This window comes from Podarcis cretensis, assembly GCF_951804945.1.
Source record: "Podarcis cretensis genome assembly, chromosome: 4".
Taxonomy (NCBI): domain Eukaryota; kingdom Metazoa; phylum Chordata; class Lepidosauria; order Squamata; family Lacertidae; genus Podarcis; species Podarcis cretensis.
In genome coordinates this window covers 79,931,733-79,949,860 of record NC_137173.1, presented here as the reverse complement: position 1 = coordinate 79,949,860, position 18,128 = coordinate 79,931,733, and the positions used below count along the sequence as shown (strand labels likewise).

Below are 18,128 nucleotides of genomic sequence, written 5' to 3'. Positions count from 1 at the left end.
CATGCTTCTGGAACAGAGTTTGGATTTGGTGTAACTTCACCTTGGCTCAATTTACACCTGCTTGCTTTGTGACAGCTTCTTGTGTATAGAACCGCTCCCTAAATTATCTCCATTGATTTAAATAGGTTCATTCACACTGAGTGAAACTTAGCTGAACACAACCCTTAATATTTTAGGCTTGTGACATTTTACACATCAATGGCTCTCAAAAACATTGCAGATGGTTCTCAGGCACACTGCAGGGGACACAGTCAAGTTCACACGGGGCACTGAATCTCTCCACTGCCCCTCAGAAACTGAGAGTAAGGAAAGAATCAGGGCAAAGCTTTGCAGATAATGAACATAGGCAGCAGCTTGAATTGTTGGCCAAAAGAAAAGAGGGGAAATCTGCTGGGAGTCCTATTTGTGAGAGTCCCCCAGAGGCATTTGGTTGAAAACAATGCTGGGTTCAACAATCTTGGCCTTATCCAGGAAGGTGATTCTCACATATACTGCTATGGATGAGGCAAAACTAAGTAACATTTTGTAGGGATGCCATTCCCATCTGCTAAAGAGCCATTTCCCCATAGTAGCCTCCCAGATTTCAAAATGGGCAGCTTAAACAGAATCCCTTCATTTATATTAACAGAGCTATAGCGCAGGCGGTTCTGCAAGCCTCCTCCCTTCAGAAGTTATTTATTGCTAATAATTCACTGCCTGCTGACAGAGAAGGGCATGATGGAGCTAATTTAACATTTCTTTGGTTGGATTCTATTCATATCAGAGCGAAGTATCAGTAAATAAAAGTGAAGTGCCATTTATTACATTGTTGGAATTGTCACAGGTTAGGTTATCATACCCCTTGTGCTCTTGGCAGGAAGATTAATTTCCACGTGAAAGACATTCAGCCCAGATGACTTGCCCTCTCAGAAGCACCGTCCTCAAAATATATGGCTTTCCACCAAGAACGTTTTGCTGAGAAAAGTGAGGCGACTTAAATTGGAACCATTAACTGCCACTTACGATGGGACACTGCATAAAATCTCTATCTTAATGCAAACCATTCTCACTAATGCCTTTTAAGGGCAGCAGACACCACTCTGTCATTCATCACACCTTGGACCCATCCAGTCATCCCCACCTGAGTGGCTTTCACCAGCCAGGATTGGCAGCAATCAAGACAGCAGGAAGCCAGTTGAATCACTGCAGGACTCCTGTCCACATCACCAGGTCTCATAAACTGAAATTAGAAGTTGGTCCACAGCAAAAATAAGAGAACCTAATGAGGATTGTTTTGGGGACGTATGGAAGCCTTTTTTGGAATATTTAAAGAAATATTACAGTACAATGAATTCGCAAGCAGGATTTGAACTATGAGCAACAGAAGGAATGAGAGATTATTGCATGGTGTTTATTATATATAAGAGAGATAAAATAAGATAGGGTACAGCAAGGCGGAGAAATTAAAAACAACATGGAAAATGGGAGGGGAAGTTGGGGAAAAACAAAGAAAAACATATGTTTTGGAGCGTATATATGAAATTTTGAAAATATAACCAGTGTTTTTTTCTGGGGGTACACATACCCCTAAAGATTTTGTGAATCTAAGTTTGGCCTCGTTGAGGGGCAAATATTTCAATATGCGTAGGAAAATGAGAGTACCCCCTAAACTTTTTTTAAAGAAAAAAGCACTTAATAAATAATAATAATAATAATAATAATAATAATAATAATAGAAATGGGTTCAAATGTTTGTTTGTGATACGATAAACTTTTCTTGTAGGGCTATATCACCTACACAATGCATGTGGGGAATACTTTCTTTGTATGAAAACAGTCCTATATCGAAACTTGCCTTGACATGGAAAGGTTTACATATTAGGGAGATCTGGCCACTGGGTTGCTTGCTATTAAGCAAGAGATGTAAAGCACGGAGTGGATGGTGGAAACAGAGCTTCCATCAGTCTCTGATACCTCATCCTGTATCACTAGTGATGTATAGACTGAAGTACCAGCCTGTCTGAGCGTGATCCACCAAGCCCTACAGAGTCCTGCCTTTGGAACTTCCTCTTCGGTCTGAGCTATTTGCCCTGTCCCCAAATAAGTCCTTGCTTGTCTTTTTATGGTTTATTGTGTATTTATTAAAGTGTTTGTATAAATTATGCTGATGAAAGTGGGTATGTAGCCTCTGGGTCCACTCACTTACCTGTACCTCCATGTTGTTGTGGTTCTCTGACATTCGCTGTCATTCTGCACATAATAAAATGCAGGCCCTGATCCCTTTTCCCTGCTTGGGCCTTTAGCTCATGGCACACATAAAGACCACCTGTGACTATGCACCTTATTATAGTCCCTTGGATCCTCTAATACAGCTTGGGTTTTCTTTCTTTTGCTGAGTATGCACATGGTTTTCACTATGTACATGCCCCCTTTGCATGCCTCCCTGGGCCTCAGAACTTGATGGCCTAGAGCCTGAATGATCTTGAGCACCCTGGCCCCTGCATGCCTTCTGAGGAGTCAGCCTGGTGAGAAAGCTGCACTACGCCTAAAACAGTGTGTTTGGTTTATTCGCATTTGAACGCGAACCCAGACATGTCAAACAGAGTACAATCACAGAGATACTTATGCAATTAAGATTAGAAGGCATCTTTTAAATTCCTGTCTGCACACTGATCTATAACCAGCATGATAAAGGGCAAGAGGCATAATCGGCTTGTTATGCCTGAGGGTGGAAGATCAGCCCAAGTTATCTAACCTGAGAGCGAACATGATGTTGATTGTGGCAGCATATTTTATTCTGATAAAATAACTTACCACTTAATGAAGACATTCCGGCCACTCAGTCAATCCTCATTATCCTGGAGTGGTTGACTGAGTAGTCTGTGTGCATTTATTACCAGCAAGTGCTTTTGTATGTCAAATTACAGCATGAACTCATATCTGATATTAATAACCACATCCATTTTTACTCTTAATGTAGATCAGCAGTCCCCAAGCAGGGACACTCCAGATGTTTTGGCCTGCAACTTCCATTAACCGCAGATGTGCCGGATGAAGCTGCTGTGAGTTGGAGGGCACCAGGTTGGGCAATAGACTGGTCTTTAGCTGGTATTCAGTCTGAAACTGCAAATGGTTGTGGTGCAACCAGGTTGCGGTCACACCAGGACTATAACCACCATAAGAACATGAGAAAATCTTCCTGGATCAGGCTAATGACTCATCTAGTCCAGCATTCTGTTCTCACAGTGGCCCACCAGATGGCTATGTGAACCTCAAAAGCAGGACCTGAGTGTAATTCAGTTCTGGCCCTGCTAAGAATGTGAGGCAGGAATAGTCCAGTTTTGAAAAGTACTAGTAGAAGTTTAAAAATTGAAGATGACCGCAGCACCTGGAAACAGTCACGTTGTGTATCTGTAGCAGTGGCCAGAGGAGGAATGACCACCGCGAGAAGTGCAAAGAGAAGAAATGCTATGGTGCATCTGCAGCAGCACAACCAGATACTTTCATCTGCCCCAGCTGCAACAAAACATGTCTCTCCCATATCAGTCTCCACAGCCGCAACAGGTGCTGTAACTCTCCAACAGTTTGACTTCACTCCAAAGGTGCACTCCTCCATTGTCTCCTAACACAGTCAGATGTCAACTAGATGTGAAATTGTATAACTATATGTTACTATTTGTTAAAACAGGGGAAAATTAAAAACCATAATCATTTCTTTAACTTCCTTATATCTGCAAAGTTTCAAGGAACAGGTAGGCAACGTAATTCAAATATCTATGAATGAACAATGGCATGGTTTTTCCATACTTAAGAGAATGAAACTACCCTAGGCCAAGAACAGTTGATTTTAATAAATTCTTCCTATTAAATCAAACAGTCCCGGATCCATAATTCATAACACGCTCAAGACTTTGAAGCACAAATATTGAAAGGAAGAAATTGCATACTAGTGGGGAAAACTGAGGAGTGCACGTGTTAGCAAAGTACATTTTGCTAAGGATATGATTTATTCTACAGCTTGCTCCATTCATTAGAAAGTCATAGTCCATCTGAAGTTAGTGCTATATTAAAAAATCAAGTCATGCAAAAAGGTGCAGAGGAGAATCACCCACTCTAATACAGCTCATCAATCAAAAGGGATGTTTGCATTGACTTAAATCTCTAATAAAGTAGAAAATCATTCTGCAGTCTTGCTACCAAGGGTCATTACTTTTAGGAAGTGCTGAATGTGAAACAAAAAAATATATCTATTATAGTGATGTGGCAATTGGGTAAATGAGAGGGCACAGTACTCTCACCTTCCTAAACATTTTAGAAGATCGTAAGGGAGTGGTTTTGAATGGTGGAAGATATTACAGTTAATTGGGATAGCTTGGTGCTAAAAGGTTTATTATAGTAACTGTGTTTAGAGCATGTCACTGGAGCTTTTATTGGGAATGCTTTTATTGACTCCACACTTTTGCTTTTATCAGAGACCCTCTGGGGTAATTTGAACACTCACGAGCTATCCTGTATTTGGGAAGCCACCTCTTTATTTATATCCAAGTAGGTACGAGTTTCTACACTTCCACAAATAGGGCAGCATGCAACAAACTTATTCTGTCTGTGCACAATATATTGGCTGTGCAATGGAATTCCTCTTCCTCTCTTCTACCTGTGTGCCCTCCTGAGCCCTCTAGGTCTGTTCTGGGGATGCCCCAACCCTCCATAGCAGATTTGGGGAGAGTGCATGAGGCACATGCAAGCAGAGAAATCCTTGTGCTAACAGAATGAGTACATTTGATAAATTTCTGGTTGCTTCTTCACCCCATATATGCCTTTCCTCCCAACCAGACAGACATAAAGAAAGTATGCATGCACACATTTTGTTTTTCCCAGTGAGTTTGGGTAAGAAGTAGAATTAAGAATAGGTGGGTAGAAGAATGAAACAAAAATGATCTACTGATTAGATTTATGATGTGTCAATAGCAACAACAGGATGCTCTCCTACATTCCATCAGTATTATTGCTTTGTTTGTTATATTATGCAAAGGGGCAGCGGAATCAGAGCAGAATACAATTTATTCTAACATGACCCAGTTTCTCTTCCTCCAACTTGATCCTAGCCTAGAACACATCTTATGTTTTTTTTTTAAAAAAAGTTTGAATGGATATTTTCAAACTCTGTCAGTATATAGACAAGTCAGAGAATTATAAAATTGCATGACTGGAAGGGAGCCATTGGATCATTTACTGCAACACCCTGTCACTAAGCAACTCATCTTATACATACAAATATCCCTGAAGCCAATCCAAATGTTACCTTAAAAGTGCACCCCACATCCTCCTGGACATCTTGACCTATAGCCCCTACATAGGTTAACAACATTGCTTCTTGCCCTGCACTGATAAGAAAATTGTTGCCCCCCCTTTTCTATTTCAGAACCCTTGAAATATCTGAACACTGACATCATAGGCTTCCCTTAATGTTGTCTGCCTCAACCTAAACAAACCCAGTTTGCAACTTTAGGATTTTGCATTCAAGACATTTTCTCACCTCCATCTCATCTGAATTTGAGCCAGCGTCTTGGCATCCTTCTTAAATGCTGGTATATTAATGATCTATTCATTTTATCCCCACCCCACCTCAAATTCCAAATGTACCTGTTATACAAAACACGTTGTCTTTGATGAATGGAGGGGTCAAGGAACTGCACACACAGACAATATTTTAGAAAGAAGGTATTTAAGCAGTGTGTGCGTGTGTGTGTGTGTGTGTGTGTGTACGTACGTACGTACGTACGTTTAAGCAGTGTGTGTGTTTGAGTAATGATCTGCTGTTCTGTAATCCTAGACATACACAGATGCAGCAGCCATTCCTAAGCATTAGGTAAAGGTAAAGGGACCCCTGACCATTAGGTTCAGTTGTGGCCAACTCTGGGGTTGCTGCGCTCATCTCGCTTTACTGGCCGAGGGAGCCGGCATACAGCTTCAGGTTACGTGGCCAGCATTACTAATCCGCTTCTGGCAAACCAGAGCAGTGCACGGAAACGCGGGTGGTGCTGTGGGTTAAACCACAGAGCCTAGGACTTGCTGATCAGAAGGTCAGCGGTTCGAATCCCCGTGACGGGGTGAGCTCCCATTGCTCGGTCCCAGCTCCTGCTAACCTAGCAGTTCGAAAGCACATCAAAGTGCAAGTAGATAAATAGGTACCGCTCCGACGGGAAGGTACACGGCGTTTCCTAAGCATTAGGTGGATGGAAATGTCCTGATATTTTAGACAAAAACAGCTGCAATGGAGTACACCACGGCACACATCAAGGAAGTCGTGACGGCCTTTTCTACAAGACAAATGGGTACTGCCCAAACTACTAAACTATGTAACAATTACAATCCCACCAATATAGCTTAGGGGCGTTACAACAGCTTCACCAACTCCATCCTGTCTAGATGGTGGGTAACTTGTGGGATATCCAGAAAGAGCAATCAAGTCCAATATTTCCTGTTTGCTAGAAGGGGCACTCAGCAGAATGTGGCTCCAACAGGGAGGACTTCCTGTCAAAACTGCGGGAGCCACTTCCCCCTGGGCGCGGCCAGGTAGAGATGGGCATAACTTATGTAAAAGGCTACTAACAAGGCCATCTCTCTCTCTCTCACTCTCTCCACCTTGCTGCCACTACATCTCTACAGAGATAGCTAGTTCTTGAGCCTGAGGTCAAAAGATTCAGACTGTTGTCCTCATATATATATAAATGTACCTGTAACTGCAACTTAAGCCTGCCTACAGATTGCTACTGAATGTGAACTGTGATACACTCTTATTTTATTCTAAGAATACTGTACTGTTTTTGTGCTATTGCTGTTTTAAGTGGGATAAAAGGGGGAAATACCAAGAAGAATCCAGGCTGCACCAATGCATTGCTTCATCAAAAAGGCTGTAACCAGCTGAATCAAAAGCTTTCTGTTTTGCTGCAAAGGGAGGTAATCTGCTATACTCACAAATGAGATAAGTAAGGATAATATCTAACTAATAAATAATAATAATAATAATAATAATAATAATAATAATAATAATAATAATAATTTATTATGTATACCCCGCCCATCTGGCTGGGCCACCCCAGCCACTCTGGGCGGCTTCCATAGAAAGCAAAAATACAATAAAATATCACACGTTAAAAACTTCCCTGAACAGGGCTGCCTTAAGATGTCTTCTGAATGTCAGGTAGTTGTTTATCGCTTTGACATCTGCTGGAAGGGCGTTCCACAGGGCGGGCACCACTACCGAGAAGGTCCTCTGCCTGGTTCCCTGTAGCTTTACTTCTCGCAATGAGGGAACCGCCAGAAGGCCCTCGGCGCTGGACCTCAGCGTCCAGGCAGAATGATGGGGATGGAGACGCTCCTTCAGGTGTACTGGACTGAGGCCGTTTAGGGCTTTAAAGGTCAGCACCAACACTTTGAGTTGTGCTCGGAAACGTACTGGGAGCCAATGTAGGTATTTCAAGACCGGTGTTATATGATCTCGGTGGCCGCCCCCAGTCACCAGTCTAGCTGCCGCATTCTGGATTAGCTGTAGTTTCCGAGTCACCTTCAAAGGTAGCCCCACGTAGAGTGCATTGCAGTAGTCCAAGCGGGAGATAACCAGAGCATGCACCACTCTGGCGAGACAGTCCGCAGGCAGATAGGGTCTCAGCCTACGTACCAGATGGAGCTGGTAAACATATATCCTCTCCTAGTTTGCATACACAACCCTACATAACTGCAATCCCCATTCTGTCCTACCTTTGGATATCTGAGAATGCTCCTACACTGGGCATAAAATCCTAGGTCACCCTGCAAGTCCAGTATAATGGCTAAAGTAATTATGACACCCATTCTTATTTTTACTCTTCAAGCACCTAATATTGCATTCTGAGCACTGATTTGCTGGTGCAATTACTGGCAGTCTCTTAAAGGAACCATAAGCTTTCAAATGTGCATCTGTGTAGTACTCAAACGCAAGTGAGATGTTCACGTTCAAAGCCATATTCTAATACCAAGTTTTCAAGGAATGATCTCATTCATTATTTGGGTCAATGGGAATACAGAACATTCCCTAAGCAAATAATAAAAGACAAAACAAAGTGCACGAGTTCACTCTTCAAAAAAATCTCATTAAATTCTATGGGCTTTCTCTCCACAAAGCTATTTTTACACTGGGGAAAACACAGCTGATTGTTCAATACATTTTACTGCAGTCCAACTATGCATTATATGGAGCCATGTGCATTAATATCCTGGTGTTTCTTTTAAAATAAATAAATAAAAGCAGCCTCTGGAGACTATGGGTTTCATTGGAATAACAGAAGGGAGGAAAAGCGGCTTAACCCTTTCCCTCCATATTTATGTTCTGCTCAAGTTTGACTGCCCTCCCTCCCATGCTTTTTGCCCAACAGTGGGAAAAGATAGGGTGCTTGTATCTTTCCCTTGATGTGCAAAAAGCTGTTTAGAGTAGGAGAGGGTTAAACTGCCCCATCACCTGCTGCCACCATTCACCCCTCCCAAAAATGTGCAGCTTTTTAAAAGGCTGCACGTTATATGCACAGTTTGGACCCCTTAAAAAACATTTCCCAGCTGCGCATATAACGTTACGAAAATTATCTTGTAATGACTACTTTAAAAAATGTAATGCAGGTAATGAACTGCATGAGATAAACATTATCTTAATCATCCTCTTTTCTGGCAAATACCTCTGTGGCTGATCATGTCTGTTAATTCATGAGAGAATGTGGGAAATTGCTTTGCAGAATCGTCGTCAGCTGTGTGTGCATACGTTTAAAACGAAAGCCCGAAGGAAACCAGGTTGAGGATATAACTCTGTGCACCATTAATCCAGAAAGTGTATTTTTCTTCCCCACATATTTGTTTCAATTAGAGCTCACTGAATCATCTTCACAGCCCCAGAGAGTACCTCCAGCAAGCACCGCTCCTGCTAAAAGATAATTTAGGATGTTGCCTGAAATATTTGTTCTTTCTAATCATCTGTGACACTCTTGCTCTTTTAGTATGTTGCCACTCAGATACACGAGAACGGGAAAAGTGAATCAAAGTGAGCGAGCGCACGATGGAAATTTGACAACTCTGCGCATACAAATGAGTTCAACTAATAGGGAAGCCTAACCTTTCTTCAGGGAGTATTTCAAGCTCTCATTTAGTCCTAGCCTCAAAGGAATGTAGTAGCACTATATTATTTGAAACTCCTCACTAAAGAAGAAGTGGGGGAAAGGGAGGGAGCGAGAGAGAGAGAGATTTACCTTGCCTCTGACATTTGAAATGTATTCCTAACTATTAAGTCATCCATTATTCTTCTCAGCTCTTCTCCGCATTTCGTTCTTTACGGAGGATGCAAGTTAAAGGGTGCTTGCACATGTGTACGAAAACACACACCTTTATCGAAGAACATCTGCTAAACAAACAAATCCAAGTACTACGGAACAGTAGTACCCACAGATCTGTTCTAAATCAAATTTACACAGATGAACAGCAAAATAATAATAGACTAAACAGCCAAACAAACTTAGCTCTCGTAAAATGTGTACTTAAGCTCTTTACCTCAAGGTGATTAACTGCTGTGAAAATATTAGTGCATGGGTTGGAAGAGCTTTAGAGCCTGATCCTGATCTCAGCTGTGGTTGCAAATCCACTGTAAACTCCATAGGCTTTAAAAGATTTATTTTATGTTAACACTGGAAGTAGCTCTGACCAGATGATCCAGGAACATTCAAAATTTGTTTTTGTTTTTTAAAAAAGCACCAAATTGTCCAAAAGGCAAAAGACAGAAAAAATGAAGCCTCTTTCTTAGAAAACAACAACACTTGGTATTGTAGTTGAACTCTTCAACTTTCAGCATCATTGATGCATCTAACTATAACAAAGCTTTAAGAGATGTTGAGGGAGAAAAATGAAACCAGAGTGATTTCAACAACACAGGTTAGGCCTCCCTGCCTCGGAACAGAAATGTGCAGCACTAAAATACCTTCAGAACACTGATTAAAAATCCATCCATATAGTTTGCCATGATGAATATATTGACAGCGATTCTTATCTAGGGAACCCTTATCTATTCCTGGCTTAAAGGCAGATAAATCCTAATAGTATTTTCCAGACTTAATGCTTATTATTGGGGGCTGAGAAGTGAATTCATACTTTTAAATGCTAAGTGTGCCAAGGCATGATCCTCTGGGATTTCTTTGCCAAAAAAGGAAGAGCACAGCAAAAGGTACTGTTCTCAGATACACCATCTTGGATGCAACCGCAGTCGCTAACTTTGGTCCAGCTAACTCTAGCGGTCATTTCAGACACAAATAGTGTACTATGAGAACTAGTGTGGTGTAACGTAGTGGCTAAGTGACTGGACTACACATCTGGAAGCTCCCAGTTTGAATCTCCCCTCTGCTGTGAACTGGCTTAACTAGTTCACACAACATACCAAGCCAAACTCTGGCTTAGTGAGACCACACAGATATGCAGGATTGGAGAGAAGCTCGCCCTTTTGTATTTTCCCCACCACAGAACTCAAGGGAAGTGATGTCACACAGTGCCCTCTCTAGTAATCAGGAACTCTGTGGGTTTTAACCCCTTCATACCCTTATTTAGCAAAAGGCAAAAAGTTATTTTGACTGCAATTTCCCACAGCCTTTGCAAACCAATATCGGCATCTTCATTTACCAAGGTACTATACACCTAAGGCATATTCGGCACTACAGACACAGCATAAAGAAAACTCTGGTCACTTTAATTCTGTGATGTGCTAGGAATGAATTCTCAGCACCCTCACCATTCTACAGTTTTCTGGATTTCCTGGATGAAATGATAGCGAGTACAGTGGCATAAAACTACCAACATGTGCAATTATAGGGAATATATCATTGTGAGAGATACACAACTTGACTAACACTAACTGGTTCCCAAAGCATGACAATTAATGCAAATTAGTTCTTTAAGACTCAAACTAGAAGCATTTTTTTGTGTGTGGGAAGAGGATGCATCAAAATATAGATGACTCACATTCTAAAACAACAACAACAACATGGTAATAATGCTTGTGATGCTGATTTGAGTAAAGATATCATTGCAGCAAGCTGAATTTGAGCATCTGTGCCACACCGCTGCTGCCCATTTCTCATGCATGTTTCCACAGTGTAGTATAAAATGAAGCTTGGCTAGTCGCAAAATTCATTTTCAAGCTCGTGAACAATCTACATTATATGTCAGAGTGATCACAGCTGATTAGGAACCAGCTGGTGTGCTTATTTATACAGCCAAAGTCATCTCTGCAAACAGGTGTGGGCTGTGTTTCCCTTCGGTCTCCCTAACCCCCCTACCATAAGATTATGGTGATGAACAACTGTACTATATTGTTTCAGGTCCATTGAGTTCCACTATGCCAAATTTACTGCACATGAGAATGTGGAGTAGGTTTACATACACGTTGGCTCCGATCATTTTATTTTTGGAACAGGAACACAGTAACTCTTCTCACTGAAGAAATACTAGCTTAGTTTATTAGTTTATTTATTTATTTTTCATTTTGAGCATATGGCTGGGAAAAATAAGCCCAATGTTAAAACAAAGAAACAAACAAACCCTTTCCAGCCCTCTAAAACTTGTTGAGCTTTGCCTTTTTTCTCCAGAGACAAAAATTGTCTAAAACATAGATAATCTGGAAATGAAAGGATGAAAATAAGCAGCATAAACTAGGAAGGGGCATGACAGCTTAGTGCAGGATCTTGTGGTGTGTGAATGAGAGATAATATTTGTGGGTGTGTCTGTAGGTATGGAGAACATGGTTCTCAATTACAGGCCTGCATGAAAAGTCACCCCTTCCGATGTAAGGAGAGGAGAAGGAAGTAGTGGTTAAGAGCGATAGACTCATAATCTGGGGAACTGGGTTTGTGTCTCCACTCCTCCACATGCAGCTGCTGGGTGACCTTGGGCTAGTCACACTTCTCTGAAGTCTCTCAGCCCCACTCACCTCACAGAGTGTTTGTTGTGGGGGAGGAAGGGAAAGGAGAATGTTAGCCACTTTGAGACTCCTTAAAGGGAGTGAAAGGCGGGTTATCAAATCCAAACTCCAAACTCTTCTTCAATTTTAATGCTAGATTTCCTATTACATCTGAATTAAGGGAACTGTGGTTGGTTCTAACAGTGGTTATTTAACAAGCCAGGAATGAAGCAGTGGCATAGTAGAAGGAATTGACAGTTCTATTTAGCTGACTGCAGTCTCTGGAAGCTCATGAACAGGACTTGTAAACGGGTGTTTAGCAAGGGATTGGCGGAAGAGACTGAAGAGAGTGAACTTGTGTCTTTAGGATTAAGGCTGGTTCCTTGTAGGCTTGCCACACGTCAGGAAAATTCCTGACATGTCCTGGTTTTTGGGTGTTAAAATACCGTCAGGGGGGAATGTTGCCAAATTGGCAAAATGTAAGGGAAAACCCAGATATATGGCCCCACGACGGGGTGAGCTCCCATTGCTCGGCCCCAGCTCCTGCCAACCTAGCAGTTCGAAAGCACGAAGTGCAAGTAGATAAATAGGTACCGCTCCAGCGGGAAGGTAAACAGCGTTTCAGTGCGCTGCTCTGGTTCGCCAGAAGTTGCTTAGTCATGCAGGCCACATGACCTGGAAGCTGTATGGCAGCTCCCTCGGCCTGTAAAGCGAGATGAGTGCCGCAACTCCAGAGTCGTCCGTGACTGGACCTAATGGTCAGGGGTCCCTTTACCTTCACCTTCACCTTCCCCAATTTGGGTTTGTTCCCAAAAAAAAGGCTTAACAGTTTGGGTGGTTTCCTACTAAAAACAACTTTGTGAATGTCAGAAATTTTACTTTTTGAAACTTGGCAACCTTAGTTGCTTTTCTTAGCCGTGTGGAGGCTTCATGGTGAGTTTGTTTGTGGGGGTGGCTGTGAGCTCTGCTATAACACATGGTCTGAGGGGAGTGGGGTACTGCTAAGAGGAAGCCAGGCTGAATGAGAGAGTGAGTTGGGGGAGGAGTTAGCAGGAAGCTGATGGGGACAACAATCCTGACGCACTGGAGTACTTGAAGGGGTGGAAGAGAAAGAAATGAAGCCTCTCTTTTACCAATGGGATGTGGTTGGAGCTGGCTTTGTCCAGGCTACAGTGAATGGAGCTGGGCTCACTCTATCTTAACTCAGCAACTTCCTGAAAACATTTGATCAGCCTGCGAGTGGGAAATAAGGCTTAGTAATTCCGCAGCAGCAGCAGCAGCACAGGCTATTCTTGCAGGGTTTTAGGATGTGGGGACGCTGCTAAAGGGCAAGAAAGTAGGAAGCAGCTGGAGAAAATGAGTAGGGAGTCCAGGCAATTCCAACAAGAAAAAGGAGGGGGGCATCTAAGAAAACCAGTGTGGATGCATAAGGAGCTTACAGACGAGCCGAGATTTAAGAAAGGCATTTATAAGAAATGGAAGAAAGGGGAAATTATGAAAGAAGAGTAGCCAATAGTTGCAGGGTGACGGTCATGTGGGCCAAAGCTCAGAATGAGTTCCGGCATGCAAGAAAGGTTAAAAACCATTTGTCAAAAGTTCATTTGGCTATGTTCAAAGCAAGAGGAAGAACAAGCATATAGTAGGTCATTTGAGTGAAGAAGACGGAAAATTGTTATTGGGTGCTCAACACCTATTTTGCACCTGTCTTCACCCAAAAGTAAAGCAGTGCCCATAACTGGCCAATAACAGAACAACGCAAGGAGGGAGCTACATCCCAATATAGTTAAAGAGGTGGTAAGTGAACACCTAGCCACTTTAAATGAATTCAGATATCCAAGGCCTGATGTGTGGCACCCCAAGGGTACTAAAGGACCTTGAACAGATAATTAAACAGTTGGTCTGTGACCACTTAGAAAAGGATGCTGTGATTATTAAGACCCAGCATGGGTTTCTCAAAAACAAGTCATGGCAGACTAATCTCCTTTCTTTCTTTTTTATAGAGTTACAAGGTTGCTGGATCAGGGAGTGTTGTGGACATAGTGCATCTTGATTTCCCTAAGGCTTTTGACAAAGTCCTCCCATGATATTCTTGCGAAGAAACTGGTAAAATGTGGGCTGGGTTTGTAGCTGGTTGACTGTCCAAGCCCAAAGACTCCCTTGGGAGGTTGTGGACTCTCTTTCCTTGGAGGTTTTTAAGCAGAGGCTGGATAGCCACATGTTATGGAAGCTTTGAGATTCCTTCATTGCAGGGATTGGACTCTTCAGGGTCCCTTCCAATGCTACAATTTATGAATTTCAGCCTCTGAAGTTTTTCTCATCCCTATAGGACAAACTGAACATGTTAAAAACCAGTCTTCTATGCAGCAATTGAAGATACAGGAACGCCTTTCCTTGTACCTGGTCTCCGTACATATTTCTGTCTCGCTACACTCTCTGTCCAGACAAGCTGTGCTGCTTTTTGAAACAATGCAAGAGTCTGCAAAACCCATTTGACCAGTGACCATAATGGGACAGGGAAAAAATGAATGCATGTGATAGTTTTTATGCTCTCCTAGCACCCAAATGGCACAAAAGCAGTCAAGATAGCCCCAGGTGGATTCATCAACACGGATGAATGTTCGTGGGGGTTGTAGAATTGCCCATTAATCAGATGAATTCTTCACTATTTGGTATCAATTGCCGGGCATCTTGAAAAGCTGCAGTTTCAGTAATTTTTGTAAGAACAATAACCAGCTGGTCTGTTTACAGTGCAGGATAAATACTAATAGAAATTAAACAGTGGTTCTAAAAGTAGCTTAAATACCACAAATGGATGCCATTAACAACACTAATGCTGTGATCCTAAACCTATTATTGCAAAGTAAACCCAACAGAGGCATAAATCCTTTCCACCCATCCCCAGGCTCTTTAAACCCTCCCTGCTTCCCTGGGTTGAGAGCCCTTTTACAGAGGCACCCAATGTAGTGTGAGATGTTGTCATTAGAAGAAAATATTGCTCTCCTGTGTGTGCACGCATGGAAGAATTTTACACTCTTTGCATTGCCTATGTGTATATCCAAGCTGATGTTTCTTTCAGATGGCGATGCAAGGCCATTGTGTAACAGCAACCCACAACTGTGCAATGTTCTTCAGCCCATGTTCATCAAAGAAATTATATTTAAGAAATTATAGGATTTGAGACAGAGCATATGGCAATTGGCTAATTGCTTGTTTAAAAAAAATCAGTTTTATTCAAACAACACACGTTAAATAATTTGAAAAGGATTTCAACCATGACAAATTGGATTTCTGACTAGAAATAAAACAGAGAGGAGTCTTATTACCTTATTCTATAACCCTCATGGTTGGGTTTGAATTATCAAATTCAAGACAAGAAAAATGGCAACTCCTTGTTCAGAAGTTGGAACACTGGAAAAATTCTCCTCATTCACCCCACATAAAGGACATAGTGCTAGGCTTCTACAGTGGTACCTCGGGTTAAGTACTTAATTCGTTCCGGAGGTCCTTTCTTAACCTGAAACTGTTCTTAACCTGAAGCACCACTTTAGCTAATGGGGCCTCCCACTGCTGCCGCGCTGCTGCAGCACGATTTCTGTTCTCATCCTGAAGCAAAGTTCTTAACCCAAGGTACTATTTCTGGGTTAGCGGAGTCTGCAACCTGAAACGTATGTAACCTGAAGCGTATGTAACCCGAGGTACCACTGTATAATATTTTTGTGAAAGTTCCCTTCTTTGCTCCTAAGGAAAGCACTTGCTGTGTATGTTAGGCTGTCTTAAAGAGACACAAACTGTTGTAACACACCTGTAGCTTCACTGAGAGCAGAAGCTCTGTCTTAGATAATGGAGACCACTGTTGTTTATGTGAGAATTTGCCTTAACACATCAGGTTTCATTCTAATCCTTGAGTGCTAATGGTTGTCTGAAAACTCTGGCACCCAATTCAGACCCTCAGTAAACATTTTCCTTTAAAATACATGCCAGCAGAAGCCCAGTTATTTTCTCATCACGGCTTATGCGTAACTTTTAAAAAAGGCAAGAAATGTGCACTACATGCCACACACAGAGTTGTATTATATAGAGTACAAAAAACTATGAGTAGAAAGCTTGTATGAAGCAGGCCCCTAATGTGTCATTAAAACAGAAATTGGGAAAGAAATCGTGTTTTTACATCAGATGTTTAAAAATATTTAAGACAGGCACTGGCTATTAACACTTTATTTTAGCTATTTCCTGTAGGCTTCAATTTGCACACAGTAGCAAGCTGTGAAAAAGAGGGAAAAGTTGCCACTTACCCACACATAAAGCTCACCCATAGCAGGAGAAGGGCACGTTTCTGTGATCAGAATGGATGGCTTTATTGATTTTGCAAGACTTCACAGAAGCACCTCCTCTCCACTCACATCCTTTCATGTTACAGTGATGAATTACTTCTGTGCCCTGCTTTAATCTAGCTGCAATTATGAGATAAGAGGAATCTAACTGCATTTCTGGAGCCACCTGTTGCAGAGCTATTGAAACAATGCATACTGAGAGCAGCAGATGTTTACTGAATTGTGCTTTATTTTCAAAGCCAGAAATTGCTTTATTGGTTTCAGAAATGCTGCAATTGGTACAATAGTAAACTAGCACTGGATTAAAAGGAAGGAAACATCGGAAAGGCTGTGTGTGTGTGTGTGTGTATGTGTGTATGTATGTATGTATGTATATTTGTATCTATGGGACACAGGTGACGCTGTAGTCTAAACCACAGAGCCTAGGGCTTGCCAATCAGAAGGTTAGCGGTTCGAATCCTCGCGACGGGGTGAGCTCCCATTGCTCGGTCCTTGCTCCTGCCAACCTTGCAGTTCGAAAGCACGTCAAAGTGCAAGTAGATAAATAGGTACCGCTCCAGTGGGAAGGTAAACAGTGTTTCCGTGCGCTGCTCTGGTTCGCCAGAATTGGCTTAGTCATGCTGGCCACATGACCCGGAAGCTGTACGCCGGCTCCCTCGGCCAATAAAGCAAGATGAGTGCCGCACCCCCAGAGTCGTCCGCGACTGGACCTGACGGTCAGGGCTCCATACACACACACACACACACACACACACACACACACAATGAAAAAGATAGTGGAAACTGGCAAACCAACTAAAATTAACTCTGATGTCAAGACTAAGACCTAACCTTGTCCATACAAACTGTCCAGGACTACTCAAATGACTAATAACAGTGTAACAGGCCTTGCTTATATTACCATAGCAACATAGGTCTTTCAATAAATCCATCACTGTCACTTAATTCACATTCTATTGAGCTGCCCGCATTGAAACAAATTCTGTCATGTAGATGCTGCATGCAATGAAGTAACGTCCCGAAGACAAGCTGCATTCTAATAAGCAATAATTCTGGACACTATCATAGGTTGTGTAAAATATATTATCAAATATATTATCTTTATAAACCCCAATGTATTTATTGGGCGAGAAGCAAGCAACCAAGAACGGCCCAAGATTTATGCTTTCAAGAAACACTACTTTTGTTCATCTATCTATCTATCATCTATCATCTATCATCTATCTATCTATCTATCTATCTATCTATCTATCATCTCTATCATCTATCTATCATCTATCTATCTATCTATCTATCTATCTATCATCTATCTATCTATCTATCTATCTATCTATCTATCTAGCTATCTATCTATCTCATCATTTGGTTCTAATAAAAAAAAATTAGGGTTCCACACTCTGGGCATGTAGTTTTTATACAAACAACTCCTTAACAGTCACTGTGACTTTGGATGAAGTCTCATTACTTTGCATCTGAGCACATAAAACAGTACAAAGGTTGCGTCATTCCATTTAATGTTGCCACAAAAGCTTCACTGTGAAATCCTGCCTCCCGAACTCCACAGCATAAATCAAGGTAGGGTCCAAGTGGGGCCTTCATCATTATAAGCCTTCCACGGTAGCTTGCTCTTTTGTCTATTCACCGCAATAACCATGCAAATCAACTTCAAGTGATGCATGCACATTTATAATTGATGTGCTCTGGGTGAAACGATTACCTTCAGTAAAAACACAGAAAGGGGATTTCAACAAAGCAATACAAAAGACGATGAATTGAAGTGTCTTTTGAGGCAAAGGTGAGACGTTCTGTGTTTGCTGCTGTACAGAAATGCATATTTTGAATGGGGATTATAAAAA

General features: G+C 41.8%; 1 protein-coding gene across 2 annotated transcripts in view; it reads right to left on the bottom strand.

Annotated features, from left to right (window-relative positions):
- The window catches only part of SH3RF3 (SH3 domain containing ring finger 3), a 203,105-nt gene that overhangs the window by 111,012 nt on the left and 73,965 nt on the right, over positions 1-18,128 (bottom strand). The window lies entirely within an intron of this gene.